Below are 18,870 nucleotides of genomic sequence, written 5' to 3'. Positions count from 1 at the left end.
TAGAGATATAACACAGTGGGTCTTTGCTTCTTATGGCATCTTAATCTTTTCATGGGTTATATCTCTGTGTTATTTCCTAGGAGAAGACATATTCTGCTTACCCCCACACATGCATCTTAGAATAACTCTGGGGAAGACAGACATCACTTGTTGATATTGCATAATTGCCAAATATAATAATAATAATAATAATAATAATAATAATAATAATAATAATAACAATAATAATAAATGACATCAGTAACTAATATTTATCGGGACCCTGTCAAATGTAATATATGGTGTTAGGAACTATACAGAATCACTCCTTCCACTAATCAACCTGTTTTTCTTTTCTGAATCACACATTTTTGATGTATGCCTGGTGGCAGGGGTGGGGGGAAGGACTAGTCATTTGTTCCTTTGAGTAACAAGTGTTGCTAATATATTAACATGGGTAGAGGCAAGGAAAACTAAGGTGAGATTTAGTATCAGTAAGTTAGCAAATATTTCATTAAGTGATTTTTTTCCCTATGTAATCTATTTGTAATAAATTGCTTGAATAATAAATATTTGATAGCATTTCACAGAGAGGTGGGGGATTAAGATTCACAGCTGTTGAATACACAGCCAAGGAATTAGGCACGGGAACAGAGTAACAGGGGCCTGCGGGCTTGGTGGTTCTCAATAGTCACCAACAGAATGGGGATGAGAAAGACTACTGGAGTCATTTACAAAGACAGACAGGAGAAAGAGGATAACTTAGTGGGAAGGGACAACTAACCAGACTGAGCAAGATCAGAAATTTAGAGTAGCCGGAGAGAGACTAGAGCCAGGATGCTTCGAGCCTTGAGGTCCTCGCTAATGTTTGAGAGTAGTCACCTACAGTGCCAACAAAATGCACCTGCAGGATAGGATTCAGGCACACAGGCATTAAATGGTTTCTGTGACTGTAGCATCACATTTAGCACTCAGTGTGCCCTCCCCCCAACCACAGCTTCTGCCCATCTTTAAACACTTTCCTCCAGGGACTCTGCCTCCATTCCAACCTCTTCAGAGCCTTCAGGTAGTTATTTCCTTGGGATTTGATTGAAGCCTTTTTATGTCAAGTGCTCAGACAGAGAAGGAGCTGGCTGTTGCTGGTCCCACAGCTGCTGGAGGGCCCTCTCCAGTTTCCTCCCCAGTAGAGCATCACCTAGAGCACCCAGAACTTTCAGAACCTTGTAATAGGACAGGTGCGCCAAGAGTGAGCTCAAAATCCAAAATAGGATTTTAAACTATTGAAAATGAACATTCAAAAGGAACAGGAAGATAAGCTCTTTGTGAATCTACATAGCTTCCCACTGTGGACCCAAGTAGGAGAAGAATCTAATGAGACTAGCTTCAGAGCTATTTGGCCCAATTTTGACTTTGCAGTCTCCCAGCTCTCTCGCACTAGGCAAGTTGCTTAACCTCTCCCTCTCGGTTCCCTCATCTATAAATTGGAGCCAAAAATAGAATCTCGTATGAGGTTTTTATGAGGACTCGGGAAGTTAATAAATATAAAGCCCTCAGGCCAGTGTAGGACTTAGGATGTGCTCCTTACGTTTTTATCTAAAGGCATGCGAATACAGGGGCTTTGTATAAATCTGAGCTTGGGAGGAATTCTGACTGGAGAGGGGAGCTGGAGTGCTCAGAGATTCAAGACTGCAGGGGACAGAATGCTGCTTCCCTTGTAACAACTGTCTCTCGTTCCTTAACAGTTCTCCAGCTCTGATCTGCTCCTATTGACCACAGCTCTGGCTGCTCTCTAAATTCACATGTGATTTCTTCTGTGGGTTTAGGTTAAGACATAGATTCTAACACTACAGGACAGAGTCATGGGCAGAGAAAGAGCCCTGGCTATGGATCCCAGACTCCTCCCACTCAACGCTCCTGCCTTCTTCCTCATCTGCATCATGCAGTGGAGATGATGTCTATGCAACATGTCTAAATAACTGCTGAGGAATTGAATTGTACAGGTGAGACTTAGAACATCCAAGTGGCCATTCTAGCATTTCCCTTTCTCCATTAATTTTGTTCCCTGATGTTCAGAAAGAGCAAGTTCTCACGGAGTGAGCATGGCATCAGCCATGTTCATCTCGTCTAGATAATGCATTTCTATGGCTCATGATGCTACCTAATTCTACACAGTGGAGCCAGTGGTGTGCACCTGCCTCACAGATAACCAGCCTTGTGACTTAGGAGCTCTTCGAAATTAAGTGTAAGAAACCCCAAATAGAAAGAAACCCCAAATGGACCAATACAATGTACATATGAGTATCCATGTATATGAGAATCCATGTGTGTGTGTGTGTGTGTGTGTGTGTGTGTGTGTGTGTGTGTGTGTGTGTATGTGTTACACAGTCAGATGTGTCCATACATATGTGAAGGCCATGAGTCAACCATTCTTCTATCCTTGATTTCCATTCCTCAGGACATCATCCGTCTTGGTTTTGAGACAGGGTCCTTCACTGACCTGGCACTAATTCAGATTAGATTAGCTAGTGAGTGAGCTCCAGGGATCCTCCTGCCTTTGCCTCCCAGGTCTTGGATTGCAAGCTTGTGATGCCTGGCACTTTAGAGTGGGTTCTGAGGCGCCAACTAGAGTCTTTTCACTTGCATGGCAAGCCCTATACTCACCGAGTTCTCTTTCCCGTCTCTACAGTTCTTTCTGTTATGACGATGAACTGTACAATGGACAAGCACCAGGGGAGTGTGAAGAGAAACAAAGGTGAAAGCCTGCAAAAGTCAAACGGAGAGCAGAAATGGCCAGTGAGTGGGGAGGCCACCAGGAAGTAGAAAAGTAGCCAGCAGATGCAATGTCAGAAAACCTTCTACTGTAAGGAGCAGATACCTCCCAATAGCACGATCATCAATCTGGATTCCACAAAATGCATGCAAGACAGAAATCCCAGGCACTAATTGTACTTTGGTCCTGCCCTTTGGAAGCCAGGCCATCCATTGACCCCTGTGGGATCTATGAGGCCCAGACATGTGTTAAGATACCTGCCTTACCTGCAGCCCTTGTGCAGAGGTTCTCAGTCGTAGGTGCTTTGGTCCCCATGGGGCACTTGAGCATTGTTTGGAGCCAGTTCGTGCTATTGTAACTCGGTAAGAAGAAGTTCCATCATCCAGTGGGTAGAGGCTGAGGTTGCTGCTCTCCAAGTAAGCATAAACTGGATGACAGTGATGTGCCCAGCAATGGCAATATTGAAAAACTCTGTCTTGGAGACAACTACATTGCTGGAAGCAACCACAGCCACTATCTGTCTGTTGGAACCAAAAGAATTCAAGAAATACGATGTGTTCTCCATCATGCCCGTGATTAGTCCTCACGAGTACTTTTGGGAATGATAGGTTTGCATCCTCCACCAAGATCATCTCTTGGACCACAGTGCAGAGCCATCATTTACTATAGTGGATTTGCCTTGTAATTTAAGTTGGGCTTTTAACCTACAGATTAAACCATACAGACATCCCCACCCTTGAAATCACACTAATCACACAGTGCACTATGTATATACAACATGCATAGATTGGGGGGGGGGCATGCAAGGGGCTCAATTTGTGCTGAATTTTATGTTTCAAATTCCATAGTTGAAATGCTGGATATTCTTTCTCTTCCAGTCCCAGGCACAGCGGAAGCCATGGGTTAGCACACAGACATGGCCATGTCCAAGAACCACAGCACACACAACCAGTCCTGCAAATGGCACAGAAATGGCACCAAGAAACTTGGCCACAACGGTATGAATCTCTTAATGGGGATGACCCTAACGAATATGTGCTTTGCCAAGAAGCACAACAAGAAAGGGCTGAAGAAGATGCAGGCCAACAGTGCAAAGGCAGTGAGTGCACGTGCAGAGACCATCAGGACCCTTGTGAAGCCTAAGCCTGTTAAGCCCAATATGCCAATGGGCCCCAACCGCAAACTCAGCCATCTGGTTTTCTTCCCTCACCCGGAGCTTGGGAAGCAGATTCGAAGCTACGTGGCCAAGGCTCTGCCAACCTAAGCCCAAGGTTCAAACCAAGGCAGAAGGCCACATCCCCAGTTAAGGTCCAGCTTCAGCCTCAGCTCAGACCCCAAAGGTGCCTGGGTCCCTGGAAAAACCCCTTAGAAAAGGTTTCTATCTGCCAATGTGAAGACAGACAGACTGCTGTGACACACCCACCTGTACACTCTTTGTAGATGATCAGTGTCCTGTGCTCTTTTATAAATAAATAAGTTCTATTTAAAAGGAAAGAAAGGCAGGGAAAGAAAGAAAGAAAGAAAGAAAGAAAGAAAGAAAGAAAGAAAGAAAGAAAGAAAGAAAGGGAGAGAGGGAGGATGAGAGAGAGAAGGAAGAAGGAAAAGGTTTGCTTGTCAATATATTGAGTCATTTTACTTGGCAGCTGCACTTGAGACTTGGGAATGGAACATCAGATATGCGAACCACTGAGAGGAAAGACTAGAGAAATTGCTATGGGGGCACCATTTCTCCTATTTGCACACAGGTAAAAAGTGCACAGTGAGTATCCACAGTACAACAGCCTCTGTCTGTAGTAAGTGACTCGAAAGCAAGAGAATGCCTGTCTGCATATCATGACGACTGGCTGCATGGACACTGTCTGCTGACAGTATTGATGCAGAGAGACCTCAAGGAGGAAGTAAAAGACTCATAACACTGGCTCCCTGCTCTAGGAAAACCCTGCAGTTCATCACAAAGTCTCAGGGCTGGCCTACACGGATATTCTCACATCCAGAAGATCACAGGAACAAGAGGTTTGGCTATCTGTGGGATAAAGGCTCTGTAAGTAAAACAAACAAGTGAGAATCAAAGACACAAAGGGGGGAGATTGGTGGCTATCATTCCAAAGGTTTTTGTTTTTTTTTTAACCTAAGCCAGGACTCTTGAATTGACACAGACAGGTCAAGAAACCCATAGAAAGCTGGGGAGATGTCTCATGGTAAGGTAGATGCTATGCATGTGCAAGGAACTGAGTTCAGATCCCCAGCTCCCATATAAAGCTGGGCACATTAGTACCCATCTGTACTCCTGACATTACAGTAGACAGACGATGCAGGCAGATAAGAGACTGGATTCTCATGGGACAGCATAGAACAGGAGACGCATCTCTAAGAAGACAGAAGGTAAGGAACAATACCTGAGGTTGTCTTCTGGCCTCCAGATGTGCACCATGAGCATGTCCATTCTTGAGCACGCACACACACACACACACACACACACACACACACACACACTTGAGCACACACTGACCTTATAGTCACATGTGTACACACATACACACATATTTTTATATTAAATGCCTAACCAAAGCAATGCAAGGAACACTACTACAGTGTTTCTCTCCAGCTATTTCCTTGGTGCCCACAATATTTTCAATTTCAGGCTTGGTACTTATTATCCCCTTTAATACAACGGACATTATCAGCTCCGTCTTCCTGTTGAAGAGGTCCATGAATCTGATACAGAAATGGGCTCAACTACTCCTAGTTCAAACTATTTTATTTGGGGAATAAAGACAGGCTGTTAACCCTCACTCAGCCCAAGCCTTCTCCTGCCCATAGGTCAGCAAACTGAATCCGCATCATGCGATGTGTCTTCCAGGCTAAGGAGGGAAAATGAGAAGGAAGAACTGGGCTGTGTCTTCTCATGGCCCTAGCACTCTCGGATACCGATCTCTGGCCGCTGTCCCTGCATTTGTTTGCACAATTGGCCAGCTGCCAGACGGTCTCGCACAAGTGACTGTGGTTATATTGTCAGTGTTGTCAAGAACGTGTGGAGCGAGATTAGAGACAGCTAGATGTGAAGGAGCAAACTGGAGAATACACAATCAGAAACATATTCATTTCCCAGTGTAAAGTGCTAAAGCTCATCCTGAAAGACTTTCTATTTCTAGAGATGCTTCTCTTTTGTGAGGAAAGAGCCCTGGTGGTTTTGTTTTGGTTTTGGTTTTTTTTTTGTTTTTTTGTTTTTTTTTCCTCAGCCAGGAAGGGAAACAGCACTGAGGGTAACTTTCCTTCATTTGTAATCAAGGCCTCTCCTTTACTGGTTCCCCAGTTATGATCTCCAGTTTGGAAATACCAAGCCAGCTGCCCATAGCCCCCCTCCAGTTGCCGGTAAGGGCACATAGCAAAGCTTACCCTAAATTCCATAACACTGTGCCTGTCCACAGAAAGTCACCTTTCTGCAGAAGCTCGTGGGTGGCTTTTGGCCAGATATAAACCAAAAGAGTCTTTTCTATATGTTTGAAACATATATTTTGTACATATTTGTATGTTTTGTACTTTATTCAAACTGATTATTAGCATGTACCATATGTTAGGATACATTAAACTACATTGAATTATTAAAATTAAAGTGATCACAAATCCTGTGCTAGGTATTGTGAGGTATTACAATTCCAGAGCACAGGCCAAGTTCATCTGACCATGTGTTTTTTTTTTTTTAATAAACTTTTACTGAAAAACTTTTATTCCTATATAATTATAAATTTCCATGTAGTCTATTGTTGCTTTTCTCCTTCCTCAGCAGAGTTGGGGCGTTGTAACACAGACTTGATGACCCACCAAGTTTAAAACGTTCTTGGTCTAAAGGACCAGCTTTTCGGTCTTTGACTCAGACTAAGACAGGAACTGTGTTTCCCTCCATTCGATAAGAGGTTTTAGCTCAGTTCCAAATAAAAATAAGATTTCTCTCCTGAACTACGGTAAATTAAACAAACACAAATTCCAGGTCATCCATGGATATCTAACATTATAAGAAAATGATAGAGTCATGCCTCCCATACCTGTAATGATACCTTGTGTGTCCCGAAGCCTCTCTACTGCCTTTATGGAAGGAATGAGTCCTTTTAGGGTCTGACTGGTCTACACTATTTGTGTACGCACACCTATCTGCACACTGAATTTTAACCGTAGATCTTTCCTTTAACGTCAGCGTGAAATGAGCACCATCCCATGCCCATCATGGCTCTCATACTGTTTCTCTTACAGTACTCAGTGAGTTCACACTTTTGCAGAACTAAAATAGCTACCTCCAGGGTAAGTCCCAATAAAGCATATGCATTCATCGTTTTCTCCCCTTCACACGTGCCTGTCCTTCCCCTTCCCACTGTGAATGGAAAGTGTCTCATGAGAAGCCAAGACAATCTGGCACTATACCCTTCTTACATGTCCCAGCCTCTTCAACCATGAGCCAAGACACATCTCTTTCCCTTAATAAACTATCCATTCTTGGGCATAGCTATTCTGTAACAGTAACAGAAAATATACTAAGACGGGAGGAAGTCATACAGAAAAGTAACAAACCCAGTATCCACAGTAGGGATGGGTGGTGCTTTTCTATGCCTACAGCTTACCATGAGTCTTTTCTACAGGATGTTTTATCAGCCTTCTAGTCTGCTACATCCAATGGTCTGAGGCTGTATGACGAAGGCATTGATCTCAAGGCCATCTTTTGTGACCTATAGCTTGACTTTGATCATCTCAAAATTTAGACCTGCCAAATGGAAGACATAAACTATGGCCTCATCTCACCAGGGCTGACTTGACATCAGCTCTGGTCCCAGTTAGGCTGTAGCAAGCCACTGAAGACCACTTGTGCCTTAGACTTTTCGAAAATAAATTCACAGACTTATATGTGAAGGCCACAAGCATTTGGACTATACTGAATATATTCTACCGGATCCTAGCTTCAATAAGAATAGATCTTGCATGCTTAAAAGATGTGTTTGTAAACAACTAAGCATTTTGAAAAGGTTCTTATAAGATGCCTCAAGGATAAGAGTGACCAGACAGATTAAAGTAAAATTTTGAGAGCTTAAAATGCCAGACCAAGGCATTCCTGAGATGTTTTGTTAACTTACATGATGAGTATTTGATCTAAAATTTTTAGATTGCAAAGGAGCTTGGCCTCCTACTTTAATGTTTTATTCCAGAAGTGACATGTCTTATAGTTGTGAAAATGAATAATGAAGACAAATAATTGGTTTATTATACTTACAGTCCACATCTCTTCCCTGGCATAAAAATGTAGACAAGTTTAGTTGACTTGCTAAGCGGAAGTGATATCACAGGCTCACCTAGGCAGGCACAGCACTGACTGGTTTTTATCTGCCTTGTGCAGGGATTTACGCCAGACTGTTCATGTCACTGACTTGATAGCAAATATCATAAAGTATAAACAACTACTATTATTGCTAAGTAGGTGCGGAAACAGAGACCCAAAAAATATAAGGAAATGTTCAAAGACTAGAACAAGAAGAGACAATGGGACCTAAAAGCAAATGCAGATCTGACTTCTAAGCCATGCTTTCCAATATTGCTAATTGTTAGAATGACTACCACATCCGTGCATGCATGCGAGGGAGCGTGCATGGGTGCAAGTGCATGCGTGTGTGCATGCACACGTGCATTCCATGCATACATGCATGTGAACTGAATGTGGAAACCACTCTCTGTGACTTGAGACACAGACCCAGCTGGTGGAGGCAGGAAATGGTTAACATTCAGCAGATACTCTGCTCCTTAAAGAATCAGCCACATGCAACAAACAAACAAACAAACTGGGAAGTCATGGTGCTTTCCTTTTCGATTTTTAAGTTTCTAATGAGGGACTTAGCACCATGTACGTTTGGCTGATCTCCAGAATTTACCCTCTCATTCCCCCTCACCTTCTCACTCCTTCTCACACACAGAGAGATAATATGCATTTTCAGACTCCTTCAATTCATGTTTCATGAAGAAAAAAATTCAAATAATTTGTATTAGCCAGGGATTCTAAAAACTCTTCCTCACACTGATAATGCAACTATTACAGCTACATAATTGATTGAAGAAATAATTGATCTTCAGTAGGATGAAAATTGCATGCCATATAAATGTGTGTGCTTATAGCAAGAGTAATATATAATCATTTTTAATTTATTTTATGTCATATGCATATACATATATACACATACATATACACATGTACTCAAAGAATATAGTCAATGCATGTATGTGCATACATACATCTATGTGATTGAAAAAATATTGTGTCATGGACACATTGTTTACTGAAACTGTCCATCAGAGGCAGGTCCACATTGGAAAGATCTTGCTGTTGGATGTGCTAAGAGGAAGCAATGAAACTGCCAATTTACAAATATATAAATCCCATGTTGACATCAGTGAGAAGAACATGGTCATGAGTTATAACTTCTGAAGTCCAACTGAACACATTAAAGAGGGTAAGGCTGAGAAGGGAGCAAGGACAAGAAGAAAACCTTCTGCTTGAGTTCGTCTGGGAAAATAGATTCCATTGAGTACTCCTTCTGAAATTGGCTCTCTTGTTTTACATTGATAAATATGCTGTCAATCTCGTGATGAAGTTACTGTTATTTTTACTTTCCAGATAGGCAAATTAAGACTGAAAGAGCCTCACTGCCTATTCAAAGACATGCTGCTCCTTCTTGGTGGAGACTAGTTGTCTAATTAGAAGCTCATCTAATTAACAAGAAGACAGCTCCTGTAATGGAGGTCCTCAGAAATACAAATATATGCTCCTTAGGGGCTTAATAAGCATCAGGTATGGAGTGAATTGAGGACAGAGGCTACAAAGACAACACAGGAGCATCATTAGTTAGGCTGGGTAGCAACAGCATGGTCATAAATGTAGAGCTACTGCAGGATCCCAAAGAATGAGAAAGGAAAGAAAGGGGATCAGGAAGGAAGCAAGAGACTGAAAGGAGAGAAAACAATGGTGGGTCAGGCGGCATCAATGGGATTAGCAGACACCTAAGGCTGCAAGAATGAAAAGCCAAAGAGAAATGGAAGTCATTCAGATAATTAGAAAGAGCCTAAGTTTAGGTCATCAAAAGACACTTCATCAAAGACTCAAATTCTTTTCATTTTTCTGCTTTTCCATCTCCATATCATAGTATCCTAGACCAGTATGTACATTTATATTCAGAAATGGAGACAGAAGGCTGTCTATTCTGATGTGCCTTTCTCACAAGTGGGGAAGGTTTGCAGTCCCTTATGAAATCTACCAGCTGTTCTCTGTATGGAGCAAACCAACTGCAGACACTCTTCTAAACTATCCATGGTAAGGAGAGACTTCTCTGCTCACCCTGACTTTTGAGACAAAATGGATCTGGGAGAGTTGGTAGGATTTGGTAGGACATGGCCAAGAAGGGTCTGTGCCTACACCAAAGGGAACACTTCAGCAACGTATGTGAAGATGGTATTGAACACTGAGAAGAAAGACCCAGTGTCTAACCACAAAAGAGCAGAGGCCAGCTGGGAAAGAATACAGTGCTGAGGAAAGTGTGGGCTTGTACATCATGTGTATTGTCCCCTCAGTCCCCAGATGGGTAATGTGACTTACACATCCACTGGAGTTGGATAAACAGTCAATGCAGAGAAGGAGAGGAGACAAAATACAATGTGAGCATATAGTTCATAACAAAGAAAACATACGGATATGTTTTATAATAAATTGAGTATAAGTATTAGTTGTTAAGATAACCTACAATGAGGTGCAGCTATAACTGAAAAGACCCCTTTATCTCTTGTGCTGTTTCCCAGCTGAGGTGACTCAGTTCCTCTTCCAAGTGCCAGTTTCACCACCATTCCTCCAAGACCCCCCCCACCCACTTTCTGAAGCTCTCCCTTCCCACAGATTTCTTCTTCTTGCTTATTACTTATGCAGACAAGGTACAGGACAACCTTCTGTGACTCTACCTACCAGGAGACGATGCTCCTCTGAAGAGAACATTAGCCAGGCGTCTTCTGAAATGTAGCCAGGAGAAGTGAGAGGACATCAGTTCATTCAGCAATGAAGATGAGCTTGTGCTTAGATCACACTCACAATGTTATGGAATCATCTTAAATTGTATTAATATATTTATTTGTGTATGAATTTATAGGATGTTCTGGAGACAGGTTTCATTATAGCCCAGGCCGGCCCAGAATTCACAATGCACCCAAGGCTTTCCCTAAACTCATAGCAATCTTTCTGCTTTTCTTCCTAAGTTCTGGGATAAAAATATACTTAGATTCATATTGTTACTGTTAAAATATATGCATCAATCTCTCATTAAGATGCAAAGATATGCCTGGAGAATTAAAGAGGACTCTAGAGTTTTTATTTGCTTTTTAGTGAGTGAATGGTCTTAAAATTATTTTCCACATGCAGTTAGCCCACTATATCCTAACCGTATTCACTAAACATGGATACAAAATATTCAAAAGAAAACTGAAGATACACAGAATTTTCATGTTATTATTCCCTTAACAATGGCAATGATTTGCATAAGATTTATATTACACACACATTATATAATGAGGTTTATGGTATACATTTAAAATTAGTGTATATGTTATAATCAAATAGTGTGTCATTTTAAGTAAAAGATTTGAGAATCTATAGATTTTGGAATCCAAGAGGAGATGACACCAATGCCCTTATATTCTTATATACCAAGTTCTCTCTATCTCTGTCTCTCTGTCTCTCTGTCTGTCTCTGTCTGTCTCTGTCTGTCTGTCTGTCTCTCTCTCTCTCTCTCTGTGTGTGTGTGTGTGTGTGTGTGTGTGTGTGTATGTGTGTATGTGTTCAACAATGAAAGGGGGTCATCATCCTACACATAATTCCAGTAGGTTCTTCATCTCTCTATTCCATAAAGGACCTGCAATAAAGATGCAGAATGGATGAAGCGAACTATGGAGGTTTCCAGATTTATCTTCTCACTCTAAACAAGAACAGAAACGACCTGAGGCAAATCTCCCTGTTTCAATCATCCAGGAAGCAATTCTGAGCACTAATAAGAGAGAATAGTAAAGGAGGAGGAAAGGGGGAAATTACTGGCTTGGTCAAAGCTTGCAAAATGGCACCAGTGATTAAAACATCTTATGCGGTACTCCGGCTGCAGAAGCTATCACTGACAAAAGATAACACACACATACGCGTGCGCACACACACACACATGCACGCACAAAAGGAAAGAAATTAGCCATTAAGAAATATTTCAGCATAATGCAATTATTACAGCTGTATAATTGAATGGGGAAACCATTGATCTGTAGTAGAAAGGAAATTGCTCTTCTCATTGTGTTCCTATGAATATGTGAACATTAATCTCCATCTATAATCAACGTTCATTTCAAATCTGATTGCGTGCTACTAAACACCCGTAGCTATGCTAACATTATGTTAATATGGTTCAACATCATAGCTCCCAGCTTCACAGCACAAATATTTTTCTTTGGCAATCAATAGTAATTTCAGCTGAGTGGATGGAAGTCACGTTTTAATGGTAATCTTTCCTCCAAGCCTCTGAGTGGAAACTCAGTTGGTGTCTTAACATGGCTGCAATGCATTGCATATAATCAAATAAATTAACCTAAATGGAAATGGAGAAAGATGAAGGAAAGGAGAAGGAAGTAAAGAAATCAGAAGAATCCCACCTTGGCCAAACCCTAAACCTAGCTAATAGTTGAAAGTGTCTGTTGTGTAGAAAAATGTAAGGGATGGCAGAATAGACTTATCAGGTGGAATTTATTACTTTGAGAAGTAAATCTCTATCTCTATTGGAAACAAACACAGGCGACGGAGGGAATAAAAAGCTGTGAAGGAGGAAAGCTCCAGGAGCAAGCACAGCTGGTGCAAGACAACCAACAACAGACAACTGACCGCCCAGAGAGACTCACACAGATGCTTCACAGGAGCAGCTTCCATTGCTTCGGAGTCTCTCACTACATCCTTTCGAGTTCTGATGGAAGTGTGAAAGAGGCACAGACAGGAACAAAATGAGAATCATGGGTTGGAGTTACTTGCCCAGTACCCTGTTCCGTTCCCATAGTCTTAACCGACAGAACAGAGAGATTGTGGTCCAGATCCCACACCTAAGACGGATGCCTTTCATTACCTCCTTTTAAACACATACATTTTCTTGATAGAGTTAAAGTTTCTTCTGTGTGTTGTTTTGGCATCGATGATGCTGATGGTGATGATAATGAGGAGGATGAAGACGATGAAGACAATGATTCTACTTCTGTTTATCATGAGACAAAGGAAAATAAAACAATTCAAGAGGCTCTTCAGTTCGCTGTCAGTACATAGAACTTACAATGTCATTTTCTCCAGCCACCGCTCCCTCCCCCATGTATTCTGGCCTCTTGTTTGAAGATCAAAGAAAGGAAACATTTTTTTTTTTTTCTTGCTTAAGGATGGCTGGCAGACACCCAGAGATGATAAGGAGCTAGTAAGGAAAGACAAGCACTCTCCTGGAGAGTTACGGCCATCAATGCTAAGTACTGGTGATTTGAAAAAGTCAGAAGGAAGATATTTCTGAGAGATTTACAAGGCTGTGGCTAACACTGAAAATCAAAAATGAGAACACAATTTTGATGTTTTTTTCCTGCTCACAGCTCCCCACTCCCCCATGTTTCTCTAAAGAGACCTCAGCAATCGAATTAATACAGGTAGTCTATTTGTGTTTTTTTTCCTTATAAGGAGAAAAAAATGTTTCACTTTTTCTTTGAGATGGCAGTAACTACTGCCAGTGAGTGTAATTCATAGAGCAGCATTAGGAATCAGAGAGGGTCTTCTTTCAACCCTCTTCTCACTCTGCTTCTCTGACAAACTTGCCCAACTTTAACCTCAGTGTCCTGCTCTATGGCCATGCCTTCCTTCCCTTGATCTTTCTTAAACTGTATGTTGTGATCTGTCTTCAACAAACTTGTAAACAAAATCTACATAAGGGGCCTGGAGAGATGCTCCAACAGTTAAGAACAGTCAAGACTGGGGCTAACACTGTTCTTGTAGAAGACCCAGGTTCAATTCTCACCAACCACACTGGTAGCTCACAACTATCTGTAATTCCAATTTCAAGGGATCCTATGTTCTGTCCTGGCCTTAATGGGCACAAGCACACACATGCTGCACAGAAATACATGCATGCAAAACACACACACACACACACACACACACACACACACACACACACACACATTTAAAAATAAATCTTAAAAAAAATCTTCTACACAATTAAGCACTATTTTCAAGACACTTGAATAATAAAGTTTTCAGTACATATGTATAGGACTTCTTTGTTTGTTTGTTTTTCCCAGTCATGTTGTTTTAAGTCAAACAACACTCTCTGAAATGCTTGACAACATGGTAAACTTACCATTGTGCTTAGAGACCTACTTTGAGTTTTCATGCTTACTAAACAAAGTTGAAAAAAAAATGTCACTGGGGACATAGTCAATCTTCCTACCACAAGAGAAACATCTGAAACATGCAAAGAAACAATGTGGAAAGAAACAGCAGTGTATTCCTTTATCAGCAGAATGTGTTGGGAAAGGAAACCTTGCTGAGGATTTAAAGTTGGGTGTTAGGAAGTATTATTCAGTGTGTGAGGGTTTCCACACAGCCCAGATGTTTCTAGCATCTCTTTCCTTCTGGAATTTACCACATGAAATGCAAATAAAACTATTTTTGTACACTAACAGCAATATTCGAGAGAGAAGAAATACTGTGAGCAATAAATGAGTTTGTTGTGGAACTGATACCTTAAGAATAACTTCAAGTTAATGTACTAATAAACTAGAATTTTATTCAAATTTATGAAGTTGGCCCCACACATAAAACTTGTCTACCTTTCCATCAAGACTACAATTAAGAGGCAAAAGAAAGTTGAAATCACTAGTGAGCAAAGCTGCTCACGATTGTTATCCGTTTGTTTAATTTTATAGAAAAACTTTAAATGCAAAAAATATAGGTTTTAGAATGGGAAAATGATGACAAGAATACTTTATTATGTAGCAAAGTATTTTAAACTTCTGAATTTATCTTTTTTAATAAAGTTGCAAATGTTCAGAATTACTGAACATCACACACACACACACACACACACACACACTCACACACACACGCTCACTAAAAGATGAACTTGCAGATAATTAAATCATAATAATAATATGTTTCCAATAATAAATAATAATAATAACAATCTTTTGCTTCAAGCTTAAGGTTGCACTTTAAAACTGAGGAACAAAGCATCTGTCAAGTAAATGAAACAGGCCATGGGCAGGGGGAATCACTTTTAAAATAAATGTATGAGGTCTTGTGAAAATAGCTCAGTTGGTAAAATGCTTAATGCACAATTGATTCCCCAGAATTCAGGTAGAAAGCCAGGCATGGTGGTGTGACTCTATAATCCCATTGCTGCAGCACAGAAATAGGAGGGTCCTTAGGGCTCACTGGCCAACCATTGTAGACTCTCCAGCCATTAAGTTTCAGTGAGAGACTGTTCCTCTTTTTAAATGGATGTGAACACTTCTCTGATTATATTTTGGTGGGCAGCTTACAAGGGTGGAAGGATGGGAAGATGAATAGGATTGTAGTGCATGATGTGAAACTCACAAAGAATCCATAAAAATTTAAATAAAGAATGAAAAGACAAAAACAAAGTTGTTCCCAGTTCTGTTGATCAACAATTTTGCCAAGGAAAGGACACTATCATTTGGATAAAATGGCAGTCTACAGAATAGGAAAAAATTTTTACCAACTGCTAATCCAATAGAAGTCTAATATCCAGAATATATAAAGAATTCAAAGAAGTGGGTATCAAGTAAACAAATAACCCGATTTAAAAATGGGATGCAGATCTAAGCAGAGAAATTTCAGAAAACACAAGGAGCTGAGATGTAGTTAAAGAAAATATTCAACATCCTTAGTCATCATGGAAATTTAAATCAAACTATGTTGAGATTTCATCTTATACCAATCAGGATGGCCAAGATCAATAGAACAAGCAGCGACTTATGCTGCCCTAGATATGAAGTAAAGGGAACACCCATCCATCTCTAGCAGGACTGCAAACTTGTACAGTGGCTATGGAAATCAGTGTGGCTGTTCCTCAGGAATGTAGAAATAGATCTACCTCAAGTTCCAGCTATATCATTCTTGGACATACACCCAAAGACCTCTACATCTCACAACAGAGACACTTGTTTAACCATGTACATTGCTGGTTTTTCATAATAGCCAGAAATTGGTAACAGCCAACATGTCCATAAATGGAAGAATGAATTTAAAAAATGAGGTATATTTACAAGATAGAATATTGTTCTACTGTTTAAAAATATAAAATTTGCAGAAAAATGGATAGATCTAGGAAAGAAAAATCATCCTGGGTGAGGTAATCTAAACCCCAAAAGACAAATAGGGTATGTTTTCAGTTGTGTGTGAATGTTATTTTTTAAGTCTTCTACAAGCAGGTTACAATCCATATAACCATAGAGGTTAGATATAAAATACAGGACTAGGGAGGAGGGATGGATCTCCCTAGGAGGGAGATAGAGAATAAATAGTTGTAGATAGACAGGGAGTTGGAGGATAGAAGGGGAGGATTGAAATTGGAAGGGGGAAGAGGGGGTAGTCATGGAATACAGGGAAGAACAGCTAAAACTAAGGGTCATTTGAGGGGACCCTTATTCCATATATATTCCATATATATATATGGAATAAATCTAAGTGGAGTCACCAAATAATGAAGGAGGTAACACCCCAACTAGACATCTCGTTACCAAATGAACTCTCCAGTTCCAGAAATAGAATTTATTTCTGGATACCCACAAACAACCCAGGATATTGCCCAGGCTCTTGTTTGCTCCCTCCAAACTTATGGTAAAGTCCTACCACAAAGACAGACAGTACCCATGTACCTCACTGAACACAGAGAAATTGAGCTGATGTCTGTATGGGTCTAAGTCTCACTAGACATACAAATCATTCATGGGGGGGCAGACCCCACACCCAACTATTGCCAACACAAAGTGAACTCAATGGCATTTTATTCTTAGTTTCTTTTTCTCTGCTACAGAAGCAGTTTTCAACCTGTGGGTTATAACTCCTTTGGGGTCAAGTATCTGATACCTTGCATATGAGATATTTATATTATGATCCTAACAGTAGCAAAATCACAATTATGATGCAGCAACAAAGTAATTTTTTGGTTGGGGGGTCACTCCAACATGAGAAACTGTATTAAGGATCAAAGCATTACGAAGATTGAGGACCACTGAATTAAAGGAAGAAAATTAGATTTTGGCTGTTAAGGCAAGGAACCTTGTCCATAGAGAAGGAATGGAAGACAGCTGCCAATGACATCAACCATGTCACTGTATCAAGACTATGCATCCAAAGGTCCCGCTGTTCCTAAGTCTGAGCTCAGATGATGTAAAGCAAGTATGGCCAGGCACTGTATAAAGCTGAAGTCTTTATGTAATGATAAAACTGATCTCTTTTCCTGTTTTCTTTGGACATGTGACATGAAACAGGGAAGTGTTTTTTTTGTTGTTGGTTGTTGTTTGGTTTTATGCTTAATACTGGCAGACAATATTCATTGAGTATTTCTACCAGACTGAGCTCCCTTCACAAATAGCATTTTTGGGGAGTCTCTCCATAAACATTTTGGGAGGTGAGTTGAGTGGTTTAACTCCACAGAGGAGAACTCAGAGTTGTGTGACTTTATCTAGGTCACACAGCTTTCTGATGCCCATAGACTTGATGACAAGGTATGACTATAACTGTATAGAGCCTCCTCTAAGGGAGAACCACTTTGAGGAGACCAAACAGCAGGACCTCATGAGATCATAAAATCTTGGTTGGGGTGACTCTTGGCAAAAGTTCTCTGGGATTGGGCTTATGATTCAAAATGCAGAAGGCGGGCCTCCCAGCTGGGTAGCTCATCTCCATTACCCCAGGTCCTTTCTTCCAGTTCTGAGCAGCTAACTGCAAACATCTGTAAAGACAAGCTCATCAAATTAAATGTTATTGTAGTTTCCACAAATTGCGGGCTTTAATTATTTGTAATTTTTAATGAGTTGGCCTAGTTTATTAAAGTAGATCACAAAATAAATTAGGGTATATTCCTTCTAAGAATATATATGAAACTATCCCAGAGAATGACAAGGGTCAAATCTATTCATAATTCACCCGAATTATAAACACACTGTGAATGCACACTCACACACACCTTATAGCTTAATGCAAGCAGTTTAGATGCCATCACAATGTTCTGTTTAGAATAATTGTATACAGGCTAAATAACTTTGTATTTAGATGATGTTGATATGAGAGTTTCTATTATAATGAACTCATGAACTCGTTTATATTGTTTTAAGCCACATAATGATGTACTCATACAAAAAGAGAGAAAATGAAGACAGGACAAAATATGTTTCCACATGAGAGACTGGCTTGTGTAGTTCTCATTGGGGAGTGAAATGTGGGTTTCATTTCTTTAACATCGAGGACCAATACTGTTTCGTTTTGTTAATTTATTATTGTATAGACCCTCTTCCCCTTTCCATCCCCCTCCTCCCTTCCTCCATTCCCCTTCTCCCTCTCCTCCCTCTTTGCCTCTTTCTCTTCATCCCTATCTCTTTCTATCCCTCCCTCTCTCTTTCCCCATCCTTCCTTTTTGCTTTGGAGATGACCCCTTGTTCCTGGAAGCAAACCTCCTTTCCTAGGCTGTGGCTAACAAGCTCTCTGAAGCTCAATCTGCAAACCCAGCATCCCATCAGGGAAGCTTCTTTCCAGCCTCTGAGGCTCCTGGAGAAGTCCTTTGCCCCACCTTCTCCTCTTTTACACTTTAACCCCTTCCTTTCTGTGTCACACATCACAATGGTTGAGGTCAGGTCCTGAACACCCTGCTGTGTCTGAATTCATCCTTCTGTGCCTGTGTTGTGTGGAACACAAGCTAAGACACTTTGACTTCTCTGTGTGTCCCTGTGCTTCTTACTTAAACAAGCTAAGCTCTGTGTTTAAAGCAAAGCCAGCAAAGTACAGATCCCCATGGCCCAAATAAATGTTG

The sequence above is a fragment of the Micromys minutus genome, assembly GCF_963924665.1.
Source record: "Micromys minutus genome assembly, chromosome: 11".
Taxonomy (NCBI): Eukaryota; Metazoa; Chordata; class Mammalia; order Rodentia; family Muridae; genus Micromys; species Micromys minutus.
This window is presented reverse-complemented; position numbering follows the sequence as displayed.